This window comes from Schistocerca cancellata, chromosome 1, assembly GCF_023864275.1.
Source record: "Schistocerca cancellata isolate TAMUIC-IGC-003103 chromosome 1, iqSchCanc2.1, whole genome shotgun sequence".
In the NCBI taxonomy this organism is placed as follows: domain Eukaryota; kingdom Metazoa; phylum Arthropoda; class Insecta; order Orthoptera; family Acrididae; genus Schistocerca; species Schistocerca cancellata.
The window spans coordinates 241,634,423-241,651,174 of NC_064626.1; the positions used below are offsets into that span (position 1 = coordinate 241,634,423).

Below are 16,752 nucleotides of genomic sequence, written 5' to 3' on the forward strand. Positions count from 1 at the left end.
TGACTGTGTCCACACCATCCTTTTCATAACAAGCACAGTTCTGCTACAAGTGCGATATGAAATTCTCCTCAACATTGCTGGCGTGATGGCAGTAAGTACAAGTCGAACAGCATCCTTAAGTTCGTCAGTTGTCTCGTAGCGTGTGGCAGCAACCTTCTGTTGCTCCCATAATGCGTTGTTGCAAGATGAAAGATCAGGACTTCGGCATGGCCGTTTCAGGTAAATGAACAGAACCACGCCCAGTCTATTAGGAAATACCTCACTGAGATATTCTCTAACGGCAATAGCCTAATGGGCTGGTGCTTCGTTCTACTGGAACCATACATGACTGAGCAATCCCAAATTTTATAGATGTAGAGTAAATCAATCACATAACACTCTGAGATACGCAATGTAGTTCACAGCATTGTCAAAGTAATATGGACCTACCAAGAGGACTGCAGACACTGCAGCCCATTTCATGACATGTGATGGATTGTGCTTGAGCTCTTCATAAAAACGTGCGTTTTCTTTACTCAAAAAATGCTTCAAATGGCTCTGAGCACTATGGGACTTAACACCTATGGTCATCAGTCCCCTAGAACGTAGACCTACTTAAACCTAACTAACCTAAGGACAGCACACAACACCCAGCCATCACGAGGCAGAGAAAATCCCTGACCCCGCCGGGAATCGAACCCGGGAACCCGGGCGTGGGAAGCGAGAACGCTACCGCACGACCACGAGATGCGGGCTTCCTTTACTCCAGAAACAAATTTTTCTCGCTTTTGCACTGCGATATATTGCACACTCGTCCGAGTAAAACACTTTCTCACCTGAAGGAAGAGACGGCATTCTCCCACAAGCCGGTGACATTATTTGATGTTAGTATCAGTCATTTCGTTTAGGAACAAAGATTTAAATGCCTTTAACTTCAAATCATTTTAATATATTATTGTAGTGCCTTGTATGGAACTTAAAAAAAAAAAAAACTGGTCAGCGCGACAGAATGTCAATCTTAAGGGCCCGTGTTCGATTCCCGGCTGGGTCGCAGATTTTCTCCTCTCAGGGACTGGGTGTTGTGTTGTCCTAGTCATCATCATTTCATTACGCTGCAGCTTAGACACACGTTTCTAGTCGTGTCGGCGGAGCTTTTCATCATAACGTAAAATTGTAGGTTTTCGTGGGGAAGGTTTCTGAAACCTTGTAGGACTCGTATAATGATGCTGAATATTTCTCACTGATTTTCCTGTTTGGGGTCATCCATGAGCCCATGTGCTCATTACGATCGATTCCTCCATGGAAGAATGGATTTAAATTATTTAAATGCGCATGAGACCCTGAAACAACAATTCATCAACAGCTATGTAACACATTGGGAATAATGGGACTTTCTTATCACTGTGTACAGTACTACTAACTTACTGCAATGTGAAAGTATAGTTGCACAAAGTTTTGCACTGTTTACGTATCAACCAAATACACAAAACTGCCTCAGATGAAAAGAACGGTGACGTTACTGACGTATATTTTCCACACGTGTGCTCTCCTCGATCTCTGGAGAGAAATGGCGGGCATCGAGGTCTCTTCCAGTGGCTGGAGTTGCCGGTAAGTCTGGAAGGCACGGCCGGTGGCGGACAAGAGTGATACCGCTCATTCCACATTTTATGGCTGGATCCCCTGTCTGTAATAACAATGTTTCATTTGCGCTTCAAGACGCCTGACGGGGCTGGATTAGAAGTTGACGCGGCCGATACGTCACGTTGGCGCACAGTACATCGCGCCGCAATAGAGCCCTCGGCCCTTATCGGCGGCTCGCAGCAGCGCCGTAACGCCATTTTTGTCTCGGGGAATGACTTAGGGTGAAGGATGGCCACCATCCGTACACCTCACGGCGAGAAACGGCCCCCGTCATAAAATCCTGACAGCCAGAGGGGGTGCTGACGTTCCACGCTCCTCGCATCGATCGTTAAAGAATATACCGATGCCTTTTTCGCATCGTAAAATTCCGTTTCAGCTCTCCCCAACAACAATCTATTCTGTCAGCAATAGGTGATTTTTTGAAACCGGAATTTTATAAAGTACAAATTAATGACTGCAAAAAAATCGACAGAGAGGGTGGTGGTTGGTGGGGGAGGGGGGGGCGGAGGTATGGTCAGCAGTACCCTCTACTACACGCTTAAGATGGTTGGCGAAATATACGGGAAGAATTTCCGAAAACTTGCACTGCTTTTATTTCGTGAACGCTTCAAGATATAGATATCTGAAAATGATAGGAGCCAGAGGCCCAAATAATCATGCTGCGTGGGTAATTCTCTGAACTCTTGTATCAAACGATATATTGAAGCATGTATGTTTTTTTTAAATGTGACCATCTACCCTTTTAGCGGCATTCGAATGCTCTTGAAAGGACGAGCACAGTTATACAGTGTAACTTGGTGTTGAAACTTTTCAGAAAAGCTTCCGAGGCGTGCTACAATTGAACGGCTGTAATAGGCTATTGCGGTGTAAACTCCAAGGCAGTCGCCCATGATGGGTTCCATAGATATATGCAGCATGAAGATAGGCCTATAATACCAAAATAAAAAATTCCTCTTGCCCCTACTTTATACGATATACAACAGATACAGGATCACCAATGATTGTATTAAATGGAACTACATGCTAACTTCTGACATTTCGGAGGAATAGGGAAACTTTTTCAAATGTGCCTACATGTTTACGTTTAACCACACAGTACTAGACCCTCGTAAAATTTACGATTGTAGTTGGTAGCAATTCGCGGTTCCGCAAATCACCTATCTTCAATATAGGGTGAAAGACAGGACAGTCTTTTTTTTTTTTTTTTTTTTTGAATGTGGCATACCAATGAAAACCTTTATAATTATAGTTAACTAGTGCATAGACAATAAATCGTGACGTCCTTTGAATAAAATATGGAACAGTAAAATAATTACGATGGTGAAGTAAAAAGCGAATCCTCCTTAATATTCTAGCGTTAAGTGAACAGTTTTTGCGGAAAGAAGTAAACAGCCGACAGGCTTGATAGAACGACGAAGCCTGGGATGGAAACACTATTTGGCGATGTTTAAACTACAATGGCTCATTCTGGTCACCTTGGCCACGTTGGAAACGATTACATTAACAAGCGTTATTCGCTCTACTTAAATTTTCAACAGATTTAGAGAGCCGTTAAAAAGTACATCGTTCCATTTACAAGAAAGCATGCTTCTTTTAATATTTTGTTTGCCATGAACTAAGCATGAAACAAAATTATATGCCCTCTGCATACTTCCATTCGCCAAAAATTTCTGTCCAGAATCTTGAACAGTGCACGAAATAGAAGGGGACCAATTTTCAGATGATTCGCCTTGTAGATATGGCTGTAGAACTGGGTATGGTGAAAGTTCTCGATGAGACAATAATTGGTTGTTCATATTTCTTACAAAATACTGAATGACCTTAAACTGGGAAAGTTTTCGACATTGTAATTTAATATATATTTTTCGTTTCCTATTACTCAGTCGGCCACACCATTTATATCTGTCACCATACACTGTAGAGCCAAAGTGTGGGGTGTCGCATTGTCCTGCCGGGATTGCCCAAGTCCGTCGGAAAGCACAATGGACATGAATGGAGGCACGTGATCAGACATGATGCTTACGTACACCTCACGTGTCGGGGTCTTATCTAGACGTATCAGGGGCCCCGTATCACTCCAACTGCACACGCCCTACGTCATTACAGAGCCTCCACGACCTTGAACAGTCCCAAACTGACATGCAGGTCCGTGGATTCATGAGGTTGTCTCCATACCCGTACATGTCCATCTGCTCGATACAATTTCAAGCGAGACTCGTCCGACCAGGCAACATGTTTCCAGTCATCAACAGTCCTATGTCGCTGTTGACGGTCCTGGCGAGGCGTCAATCTCTGTGTCGTGCAGTCATCATGGGTAAACGAGCGGGCCTTCGGCTCGGAAGACCCATATTGATGATGTTTCGTTAAATGATTCGCACGGTGACACTTGTTGTTGGTCCAGCAATGAAATCATCAGCAATTTTCGGAAGAGTTGCAATTCTGTCACGCTGAACGATTCTCTTCAGTCGTCGTTGGTCCAGTTCTCTCAGGATCGTTTTTCGGCCACAGCGATGTCGGAGATTTGATGTTTTACCGGATTCCTGATATTCATGGTACATTCGTGAAATGGTCGTGCGGGAAAATCCTCACTTCACCGCTACTTCAGAGATGCTGTGTCCATCGCTCGTGCGCCGTCTATGCGACCACGCTCAAACTCACTTAAATCTTGCTAACCTGCCATTGTAGCAGCACAAACCGATCTAACAACTGCACCTGACACTTGTTGCCTTATATAGGCGTTTCCGACCGCAGCGGCATATTCTGCCTCTTTACATCTCTCTGTATTTAAATACGCATGCCAGTAGTAGTTTCTTTGGCGCTTCAGTGTGTATGATGACTGATGAGCCGAAAATATCAGACTGGTACATCACAGAAGTATCGTTATAAAAGGTATGTATTGTAATGCAAATGATTTATCTAATAGACTAAGAGTGTACCATCATTTCATGGTTTACAGCCTGTATTGCTTTTCACCCAGCTGCCACAAATTACAGTGCATATCTATTAAGGACAGTTCGTTCTCTCACACTTCTACAAGAACAAAGTGATCAAATAATCACTGCAACAAATTGTTTCAATTATTAGGACTGAAGATACTTGAAATATTTTCTTGGAAATATCACATTTTACACCTTGTGTGGCAACTAAGCGACGATGACGTTGCCGCAAGTGTAGCCTCCATTCTCATTAACATTCACAGCTTATTTAGATCGTTAATTTTTCTCTCTATTAGTTCTATGGGATACAGAAAAGCAAGAAATCTGCTCCTCGGCAAACTGAGGCGTTTATCAATACCGGCGTCTTAGCCGGTATCAATGTGACTGTTCCTGTAGGCGTCTATTTCTGTCATTTTGTGTGCTTATTTGTGTGTAATAAACCAAACCTCTTGTTTTAACCTTTTTTTATCGACATTCTATAATTAGCGCCTAGAGTGTCCTCTGGTATGAAGATGACATTTTAGCACAGAATAAATATTTATTAAGACCTCTTCATGACTGCACGGCTAGCTTTCGCTTCTGAAGTAGTTTTCGAGTGTTTACCCAGAGCAGGGTGTTACAGATAGGAAAATGGAACCGATATTTCACGTTGTCTTACCGATCTTAGTGAAACTACAGTAGAACTACGGGAGAAATCGAACTGTTCGTATGATTTAAAAATATTGCAGCCTAAGAATGCCGCCTTCATTCAACAGATCTGTTGCCGTGGTACCCACTATGAAGACGATTTGGTCCTCAAGTAGGTTCATTTACATTGACAGCCCCGAGAATCTAACAATAACAGAATTTTTTCCGTCTCACTGGCAGACAACATAGCTTTCAAATATCTTACTACGTGGTCACACGTTGGTTTTCCAGATTTCGATGCTGTTGCGAGGACATTTGGGCTTCAAAAAGAGATTCTCGAATTCTCGGTTCAAAACTCACCATCAGTTTCTTTTAAAACTATGAGAAAGTAGGTGATTAGTGTAAAAAAGGCCGTTTTGACCTTTATACGTAGGACAAGAAATTTGTGCACTTGGTGACCTCAAAGGACTCAGAGGCACGTAAAATTGTGAGACGTATACTTCTTTCGTTGTTGGAATAACTTCGTGAGCAGATTTTCAATTCTAGTTCAGTCTCCACTTGAGGAATAATATTACCAAGCTGCAGTCACTAGTATATTATCAATTTTCTTCGCAAAGGCTTACCAATGCACTGAACTATGACTGATACAATTCAGAACAAGTATAGGATCAGCCGTGACAATTTGAAATCCTGCCGAATTTTGTTTTATATAGTGTTTTCCGTCGTGAGTATTATGTGAGGAAATTTCGTCCATTTCATGTGCAGGTTGTAAAAAAACGTTACTTTTAATCACTCCTCTACAGATTATCGTTATTGTAGGGATTCTTTACCATAATAATGAGCAACATATTATTTTCAATTAACAGAATGTGGAACGGTAAACTAAAAAACAAGCAAGATAAAGTAAAAACTTGATGTATAACGTAAAATAACAATTTTAAGCATAAAACAAATATAAGTAAAATAAATAAACAGATTAATAATGAGTAATTAGATATTTTAATTCGGTATGTTAAAAATACACTAACAGGACGTCATGTACAGATAATTTTTTGCAAATGGTGTTTCAGAAACCAGCTGTATTAAACTTGCATGTATGTAACCTGAAAGCATCTTTAATGTACCTTGCAATAAAAGTTATAGATTTTTCGGAATTAAATAATGGTAGTGGGGTATTTATGAAAATTTCAGATTGTTACACGTTCGACTATACAATTTTCAAGTACATTAATCATCTACCAACTTTTATATGAGAAATATATATATATATATATATATATATATATATATATATATATATATATATATATATATATAAAATCATTTTGAAGATATTCCCTTCAAACCTAATATGCCACATTACCGTTCAGGGTGTGTCTCATCCCTTAAAAGTGTAATTGGGTACGAACAAAAGAATACTAAATACATTATTTCTCCCTCTCTACCACCTGCCAAGTTTCACCAAGATCGTTTCTTGACACTTGGGAATGTTGCCTTGTGAGAGCAGTGGACGGTCGGTGGGTGCACGTGCTCTCCCTGTCGTCACGTGGATGTTTGCCCCTCAGCCCTCGTATAGGGACCGCAACTTCTTCCGTAAACAATAGCATTACAATACCTTCAACGGTTTTCATTTAACAGTCTCACACTCGCTTCTTCTGAGTATTTGAATTATGTACAACATTAATCTGCTTATACCGTTCACCACTCAAAGCTTGTTTTTGATTTTGTTTTCTGTCATTCTCCAATTTTTTTTTCGTTGTGTTAAGTGGAGTAACGAACTTCGGTGTTTCTGAAGGAACGAGAATATGAAGATTAAATTTTCACACAGAGCTAAAAGTTGTTTTCGTATGTATAGAGTGGGTGAAGAACATCATAAAACGGTTGACCTTAGAGGAGAAAGTGCAAAGAGAATGAATTTATAAGCAGAGTCGAATTGCTGTTTAATGTTACAGCCTTTCTCATTTGTACTGGTCAAAGTTAAGTAACTACCGACATATAAATTTCGTAAGGATATTGTAAGTTTGTATTTTTTTAGTTGATATTGAATTTTTTTCTAATCTCTGCTAATCTCTTTGAGTATTGGTAGCATTGTGCTTGAAACTTGGATGTATGCCAGGAAATTTCATGTCAGCGCACACACCGCTGCAGAGTGAAAATTTCATTCTGGAAACATCCCCCGGCTGTGGCAAAGCCATGCCTCCATAATATCCTTTCTTCCAGCAGTAAGAACGTCTGTGAAGTTTGGAAGGTAGGAGACGAGGTACTGGCGGAAGTAAAGCTGTGAGGACCTGTCGTAAGTCGTACTTGGGCGGCTTATTTGGATGCCGGCGAGGCAGCTCAGAGTGTTCGGTCAGAGAGCTGGCTGGTCACTGCAATAAAAAACTGAGTGAAGGGATCAACAACGAACTTCAGTGGATGCCATGTGACGTCCGCTATGACCAAATAAAACGAACAATAACGAAAAAATGCAAAAAAATGTTGGTTAGAGCACTTGCCGCCAAAAGGCAAGGGTCCCGAGTTCGAGTCTCGTTCAGGCACACAGTTTTAGTCTACCAAGAAGTTTCATATCAGCGCACGCTTCGCTGCAGAGTGAAAATTTCATTCTGGAAGCATTCTGTTCCTCCTAGTACAAGTCATAGATTCAAAATTTTGGTGTCCCCTACATTTGCCTGTTCCTTGTTACTCCATGCGCCTCTACCTATTTTTGATACCCAAGCACTGATCTCACGACCGTACCAGTCCCCTGACTAGGGTTTTTCGTTGACTTGTTCTTCGCTCCACGTCTGTATAGCATCTTCCTCCAGCGTTCACTTTCAGGCAAATATTTCAGATGCCTCCAGAAGTTCAACTCTTCCAGTGCCTGTATACCTAAGGAAAAGGTCACTTGACTAAACAATAACTACACTGTGAGTGTTGGAAACTAAAGGTGTTACGACAAAAGCGCCTTGCCTGAAAGCTGCCAAAATGCAGCCCAGTATTTCCAGACCTGTGTGGTGTGGTGACAAAAATTCCATCCATATTGCAGTTTGTTTTAAGTACAGAGAAGAGCCATTCCTATAAATGCAGAATGTTATAAGTAGAGACCGGATTATATGCAACATACAAATCTTAAAATATGCATGCAAATATTCAGGAATAAGCTTAAAAATTCATGAAAAGTGTCGAAATATGCAAGATCAAATAATAAAAAACATGATAGTTATTGCGAAAAACATGGTAGTTACTGCGTGCATTACATCTCAAAGTCGAACCTGTGCATGTCAATTACGAGGAAGAACGTCGGGCACGCGAAAAGTCGGTACATTTAGAACGGTGATATTTTTTTCTGAGTTCATTCTGATAGAGGTTAGGAAGGGGGCCTTACTGGGATTATTTTCTAAAAATTTGCAAAATGTGGACACATACTGTGTTTCAAGAATTGTTCCTTCTTTGCTATTGTTGTCGGTAACAAGGAGATACGATGCGAGTGAGTCGCAGCGAAACAATCGATATGTACAGGACCAACTTCGAGATATATCGGACTCAGCGGCCCACGCTCAAAAACTCTGTAATATTTTATTTAAAAAAAACCATACAATCATGACTTCTTTGAAAAGAATTAACTTTTAATTAATACTATTGGACCAAAGCATCATTTACAATTTATTTTACATTTTCTACTAGCGTAAACATAAATGGCAAGTACAACTCCCAATGTTCGGTAATAATATTGCGTCTTCGATCACTCAAAATATTTTTATGATCAGAAAACGACCATTCTACGTCAGCTGAGTTAGCTGCGCAGTATTTGAATTACTTACAGTCGCTGGTAAAAGTTCATCCATCCCATTAATAAACCCATCAATTTGGCACAAGGGTTCAAATCCTGGGTTATAGTTTAAAATGTTTTCCAACTTTCCTTTACGTTTTCTTGGGAATACCTCCGGCAATGAGGAGTTCATTAGAATAATTTCATTCATTAACTGAATAGATTCATTCAACGTCAAACCTTGAGTTTCAAGCATTGTAATACTTGTAGATATGTGAAAAAAATGAATGTTATTCACAACAATGTCGTTTTTAATACCGGAATCATTAAAAGCTTCCCTGCACTGGCAAACTAGCAAAGCCTCTGCACTATAGAAGTCGTTTACTACCCCCCTAATGGCCTCAAAATGTTCATTGCAAAACAATACTGCTTCAATCCACGAACCCAAACGAGTTACCACTGGTTCGGGAGGTAAAGGCACATTTGGTAATTTTTATTTGTAGGCCTACATGCGAGCAGGAGCCTTTAGAAAGACATTCTTTGTGGATTATTTCAGTTTATTTGCTTTCACAAACGTAAAACGTACTTTTTCAGCCAGGCGATGCACTCCATTAGCAAAGCATGTCACATGAATCAAATTGCGATAAAATACTCAGAGGGCTTTTCCTGCTTTCATCATACAGGGAGCAGAATCTGAAATAAACAGAAACACTCTTCCATCTGCACAAGATTCTGGAAATATTTTTCTAATACCCACATTCACAAATCTGGCGATCGTGGAATAATTTACTTTTTCAAGTTCTTTGCAGGCCGCTAAATAGGAAGAAGAAGGTTTTTCTTTTAAAGCACCAACAATTAAATTTGTGCGCTGCCTGATTGGCATGACTCAGTACACAACTTGTTGAACATCGTCGTATCTGACCACTGGATTGGCCACGAGGAGTCGGATGACAGAAGTTGTTTAGCGGGCCACCCGTTCTGACGCCACGCGATTTTTACCTTCGCAGGTTCATAAAGAATTATGCGTATCCGCTACCAGCTGATCTGCCCAAGTTAAGAAACAGGACTGAAGCTGTTGTTGAAACAATTACTCCACAAACACACACACACACACACACACACACACACACACACACACACGCTGATCAAGGTTGGGGAAGAGCTCGTCTATCGACTCAATGTACAGCATGTGACGAATAATGCTAACATTGAACACTTTTAAGAAAAAATTGTTTGAATTGCTCATTCATTTGATGTGTTATTTATTACTGTAATTCGAATGTAATTAACGCTAAAAAGTCTTAAACCTCGATATACACTCCTGGAAATTGAAATAAGAACACCGTGAATTCATTGTCCCAGGAAGGGGAAACTTTATTGACACATTCCTGGGGTCAGATACATCACATGATCACACTGACAGAACCACAGGCACATAGACACAGGCAACAGAGCATGCACAATGTCGGCACTAGTACAGTGTATATCCACCTTTCGCAGCAATGCAGGCTGCTATTCTCCCATGGAGACGATCGTAGAGATGCTGGATGTAGTCCTGTGGAACGGCTTGCCATGCCATTTCCACCTGGCGCCTCAGTTGGACCAGCGTTCGTGCTGGACGTGCAGACCGCGTGAGACGACGCTTCATCCAGTCCCAAACATGCTCAATGGGGGACAGATCCGGAGATCTTGCTGGCCAGGGTAGTTGACTTACACCTTCTAGAGCACGTTGGGTGGCAGGGGATACATGCGGACATGCATTGTCCTGTTGGAACAGCAAGTTCCGTTGCCAGTCTAGGATGGTAGAACGATGGGTTCGATGACGGTTTGGATGTACCGTGCACTATTCAGTGTCCCCTCGACGATCACCAGTGGTGTACGGCCAGTGTAGGAGATCGCTCCCCACACCATGATGCCGGGTGTTGGCCCTGTGTGCCTCGGTCGTATGCAGTCCTAATTGTGGCGCTCACCTGCACGGCGCCAAACACGCATACGACCATCATTGGCACCAAGGCAGAAGCGACTCTCATCGCTGAAGACGACACGTCTCCATTCGTCCCTCCATTCACGCCTGTCGCGACACCACTGGAGGCGGGCTGCACGATGTTGGGGCGTGAGCGGAAGATGGCCTAACGGTGTGCGGGACCGTAGCCCAGCTTCACGGAGACGGTTGCGAATGGTCCTCGCCGATACCCCAGGAGCAACAGTGTCCCTAATTTGCTGGGAAGTGGCGATGCGGTCCCCTACGGCACTGCGTAGGATCCTACGGTCTTGGCGTGCATCCGTGCGTCGCTGCGGTCCGGTCCCAGGTCGACGGGCACGTGCACCTTCCGCTGACCACTGGCGACAACATCGATGTACTGTGGAGACCTCACGCCCCACTTGTCGAGCAATTCGGCGGTACGTCCACCCGGCCTTCCGCATGCCCACTATACGCCCTCGCTCAAAGTCCGTCAACTGCACATACGATTCACGTCCACGCTGTCGTGGCATGCTACCAGTGTTAAAGACTGCGATGGAGCTCCGTATGCCACGGCAAACTGGCTGACACTGACGGCGGCGGTGCACAAATGCTGCGCAGCTAGCGCCATTCGACGGCCAACACCGCGGTTCCTGCTGTGTCCTCTGTGCCGTGCGTGTGATCATTGCTTGTACAGCCCTCTCGCAGTGTCCGGAGCAAGTATGGTGGGTCTGACACACCGGTGTCAATGTGTTCTTTTTTCCATTTCCAGGAGTGTAAGTTTTTAAACACATAATACTAGCAACAACATTGACGGGGCCCTACACTCCAACAAAATAGTAACTGTTTTGCATTTCTTTATCTCCATGACAAACATTTTTTGTTATTTTTACAACCGACGCACAGTGTGCTTCAGATATGGCTATAAGTTCCCAAGGTGACATTCGGTGGCTACGACGAATACAAAAGTAAATTCGTACCCGTCGCTCTCCCTTCATACTGATGTTGATAATGGACGTTAGTTCTGAATTGAATGAAAGTTTAATATTTTAGTAACCATTATGTGATTAGCATTTCCGGAAGCTTTGATAATATTCGAACTGTAGTTTCAACCGATAAATCGTGCTCGTAATTTATGCTTAGCGTTACACATCCCTGAAAAACATCAAGCAAGAAATCCCCAGTCACCTTCAGCCCTTAAAATTAATAAGACGCTGCAAAAGATATCACAGAATGTCGACGAATCAGGACTACACAAGTGATACCAAGTAGTCACTTCGCGTAAGTAAACTTTTACCGCCCTTCGAAGAGAAGCAGTGTGTCGAAGTCCCGAGCAGCCATCTAGCTACGGTTAACGCCACCTCGGCCGGTAATTTAGCGATAAAAGATAAGGGCTTTTAATTAACATAAAAATGGCGCCGATGGCTCGGCGGAGCCAGAATGCTGACCGGAAATTTCGCCGCCACCCTCGCAGGAGCCGCGATTCCTCCGATAAGCGCATCTTCATGCATATTTTAAACATAAGGACTTCTTGTGTTAATTGGCTCATAAAGCTGTTTATCGATTTACAGGTTTTGCGAACGTCGGCTCCGCCAACGCCCGGTTCCGCTTAACGCCGTGGTTACATAGGCTGTTTACTCTGTTTTACAAGGTAAATCGGCTGCCTCTTTGTTGGATCCTTAAAGAACTCCATACTGCGCATGAAATCCATCGGAGATTCTGTGTGCACCGAAGATGGCGGCGTACAAAACGCTGGAAAGCTCAGCAACCGGATCGAAGGTCAAATCATTGTGATAATTCTCACTAAAATTGGATAATATTCACACGCTACTGAATCTTGGTTTGATGTTTTCTTATCTTCTCGTAGTATGAGCCGAATAAAGTTAAGAGAAGTGTATGTAATTCGTATATAGAGGAAGCAAATTTGTACGCAGCTAGGAGGAAGAAAAAGCAGTTGCCCCCTTCATCCCATCTCCCTTCCTTAATCGATTTGCGAAAATCTAAAATTTAAATGTCCGGACGGGGATTTGAAACACCGTCTTCCCAAAGCCGACCCAAGTGTCTTACGTCGCTCGGTACTCGTACCAGTACATATCTGAACCTTGTGGTCTAGTCTCGAATATCTCTTTAACAGAGTACATTTTGACATCCTTTGTAAGTCTATATGAACATCAGAATGAGATTTTCACTCTGCAGCGGAGTGTGCGCTGATATGAAACTTCCTGGCAGATTAAAACTGTGTGCCCGACCGAGACTCGAACTCGGGACCTTTGCCTTACGCGGGCAAGTGCTCTACCAACTGAGCTACCGAAGCACAAATCACGCCCGGTACTCACAGCTTTACTTCTGCCAGTACCTCGTCTCCTACCTTCCAAACTTTACAGAAGCTCTCCTGCGAACCTTGCAGAACCAGCACTCCTGAAAGAAAGGATATTGCGGAGACATGGCTTAGCCACAGCCTGGGGGATGTTTCCAGAATGAGATTTTCACTCTGCAGCGGAGTGTGCGCTGATATGAAACTTCCTGGCAGATTAAAACTGTGTGCCCGACCGAGACTCGAACTCGGGACCCTTGCAAAGGTCCCGAGTTCGAGTCTCGGTCGGGCACACAGTTTTAATCTGCCAGGAAGTTTTATATGAACATCAGTTTGAGACTTCACAATTCATGAATTATACAGATTGCTTTAAAATTCCCCATAAAAACTTCTAGGACTTGTAGGGGGGACTGAGTAAATAGTGTTTTGAACTGGAATCCATCTCCAGAAACGTACCTTCCTGTGCTACACAGTTTTGAAAAAAATGTTTGCTACATAGGAATGCAACAGCGTAGTCACGGGGAGCGGAGGGGAGGATGGACCTTACGTCTGATCGGCTAATGTCATTTGCCGTCTATCCCACCTCTCTCACCTGGTTTGAGCCTCATTCACGGGTATGTGAACAACATGGTTGAGTACACGTTTGCAGAATACACTGTCATTATCCTACTGTATGGCGAAGCTCACGACACTGGAACAGCTGCTCGTCGTCTTTATCAAGATCGTTATCCACAACGTCCGATGCCATCGCATATCCTTTTCGCCATAATTACGATGAGTGGGACCTTCACAGTCAGCTGGCGTGACTGTGGTGATCCAAGAAGACGCTGCGCACCCGAATTGGAAGAAGTCGTACTGCATCACGTTGAAGAGAACCAGTTAGAGAGTATACGAGCAATTGAACTTGCAATCGGTGTTGTTCTCAGCACCGTCTCGTAAGTGCTGCATGACAACAACTACATACATATCGCCTCCAAATAACACAGTCACTTACGCCAGCCGATTTTGCACCACGCGTTAAGTTCTGCACGCAGTTTGTGTGCCGCCGCATCATCGAGCCCTTAGTGTTCCCACGGCTCATTCTCTTCACAGATGAAAGCAAATTAACAAGAGATTGTGTTCTCAGTTATCGAAACAGCCACATCTGTACAGACGGAAACCCACATGTTCAGGATTCTAACACAGATTTGGGATGAAACTGTGGGCGGGTATTCTGGGTGGTCATGTGACTGGACCGTACATATTTCCACAGACGCTCATGGGTCCCATCTCCTTGACCTTCCCCAGAACAAGTATTTGGCGTGTTGTCGCGTGCTGTGCCACTGAACGTCCGTCAAGACATGATTTCAGCATTCGCTCGCCTTTCGCGTCATGTTCCAGAACATCTGGACCAGTGTTTCGGACACAGATGGATAGGGTTCCACGATTACCGGATCTGACTAAGTTGGACTTTTTCCTCTGGGGTCGGAAGGAGAATTTGGTTTATGACACTCCTGTAGAGACAGAGGAAGATCTGATGGTACGAGCTGCGGTCGCTACAGGACATACTGCACAGATAGCAGGTGTGATAGTGTGTGTACCACATCATCATGCGTGCACCGAACTTAAAGGTCGCCACATCGAAGCATGTTATGTTATGTTATGTTATGTTATGTTAGCCGGGGACCTAGAAACGACGAAGAGGCTCCGTCCCCGCCGCAGCCGCTGTGCTCCGCAACCCCACGACGATTGCCGCACTCCACTTCACGCCTCCGCCACCCCACACCGAACCCAGGGTTATTGTGCGGTTCGCCCCCCCCCCCTCCCCCCGGGAACGTCATACACCAGACGAGTGTAGCCCCTATGTTTGCATGGTAGAGTAGTGGTGATGTACGCGTACGTGGAGAACTTGTTTGCGCTGCAATCGCCGATATAGTGTAGCTGAGGCGGAATAAAGGGAACCAGCCTGCATTTGCCGAGGTAGATGGAAAACAGCCTAAAAACCATCCACAGACTGGCCAGCTCACCGGACCTCGACACAAATCCGCCGGGTGGACTAGAACGCTAACCTCTTTTGAAAAGGACAAAAATGGTTTAACTGTAAACAACAGTTTGTGTGAAAAATGATTAAGTCTCTTTTTTATTTCTTCGGTTATTAATGAGTGGAAATGTATAACATGTGATGTAATGGGTCACGCCTAATAAATTACTTGTACAAGGGATCGCATTACCGACATGTTTTCAAACTCCTGTAGCACGGAAACTTTAAATTTCCGAATATGGGTTCCAATTCAAAATGTTATCTACTTAGATCCCTCTACAAGTCCTAGAAGTTTGTAACGGGAATTTTAGAGCACCCTGAATATAGCACTGCAGCACATCATTCTGGATGGGGCCGTGCAGTGGTATCAAAATTCGCTTGATATGCTGAAGCTGAGAATACCTCCAAAACGACTCATCACCAACCGCTGGTTTTTCCGTTTGTTGCTACCGTCGGTTCCCCCATTGTGCACTACAGCGATTGTGCTGTGGTAGCTGTTGTGGACGTGGCCACGTGAGTGAAGTGGTCGCCATCACGCCACACAGCAGTAAGCATCAGGATGTCTTGTAATACGCATCAGGATATCTTCTCCTGCGAATCAATATACTTTTTCAACTAAAAAAATACTAGATTGTTCTACATTTTATTGTTCCCAAACTCTATGCACATTGCGAATGTTAATGAATGTTTTCAAATGCCCTTGAATATTCTCGAATGGTTAAATACAACTTCGAAATGGCACATATCGCATTGATATGCACTCCGGTAAAATCTCTTAATCAACGAGTTGTGCAACGTGATAAAGAAAGAGGAGCAACTCCTAGAAAAAGTGTATCGGCTTGTAGAGAGAAACTGGAAGAAACTACGTAAACAAAGAATTTTGGCAGCGAATAACAACCTAGTTCAACTAGCAAATCGGCGAAGACAGGATATGATACCAGGGGAACAAAAAATATTTAAATTCATTGACACGGCGCTGGACCAAGGAAAAACGCAAATTTCCCGATAGAAGTCTTAAATTCGCCCAAAGTTTCCGGCATACCAGAGCAAAAAAATTTCTTAACTTCATCATACAAGCGGAAATATTAAGCAGAAAATAGAAAGGGAATCTACCATTCAGCGTTAAAAGGCTCCAATTACCGCTGGAATTAGCGTACGGTACGACTGTCACTAATGCAAAAGGGCAAAGATTCCACTGTTACGAAGTGGATTTAGAAGAAACGTGTCTCTCACGGGCAAGTGTACGAAGGCTGTTTGCTTGTTGGGCATCAACAATGCTAAATTGTCTGTCCACCAAAAAGCAAAACACTAGTTGTAGTTTGTGACAATACACTTTGTTTTAAGTAAGAGCCATACAAATCAGACGATTAACTGAAATTTTATCGCATTTAAAAAAAAAGAAATGGGAAAAAATGACAAGCGCAGCGGGTCTTTCTCAATTAGTAATGAATATAGCGGAACATTCTCTTATGACTAACACAATCCATCGTGTTCCCCACCGCTCTCCATAGGCATCAGCCATGTCAT

At 43.2% G+C, this 16,752-nt stretch overlaps 1 non-coding gene across 1 annotated transcript; it reads right to left on the reverse strand.

Moving 5' to 3' along the window:
- Window positions 1-13,131: 13,131 nt before the first annotated feature.
- Trnat-cgu (transfer RNA threonine (anticodon CGU)) lies at window positions 13,132-13,206 on the reverse strand. The gene has a single exon. It is a non-coding gene; the product is annotated as a tRNA-Thr (tRNA).
- Between the last annotated feature and the right edge of the window lie 3,546 nt (window positions 13,207-16,752).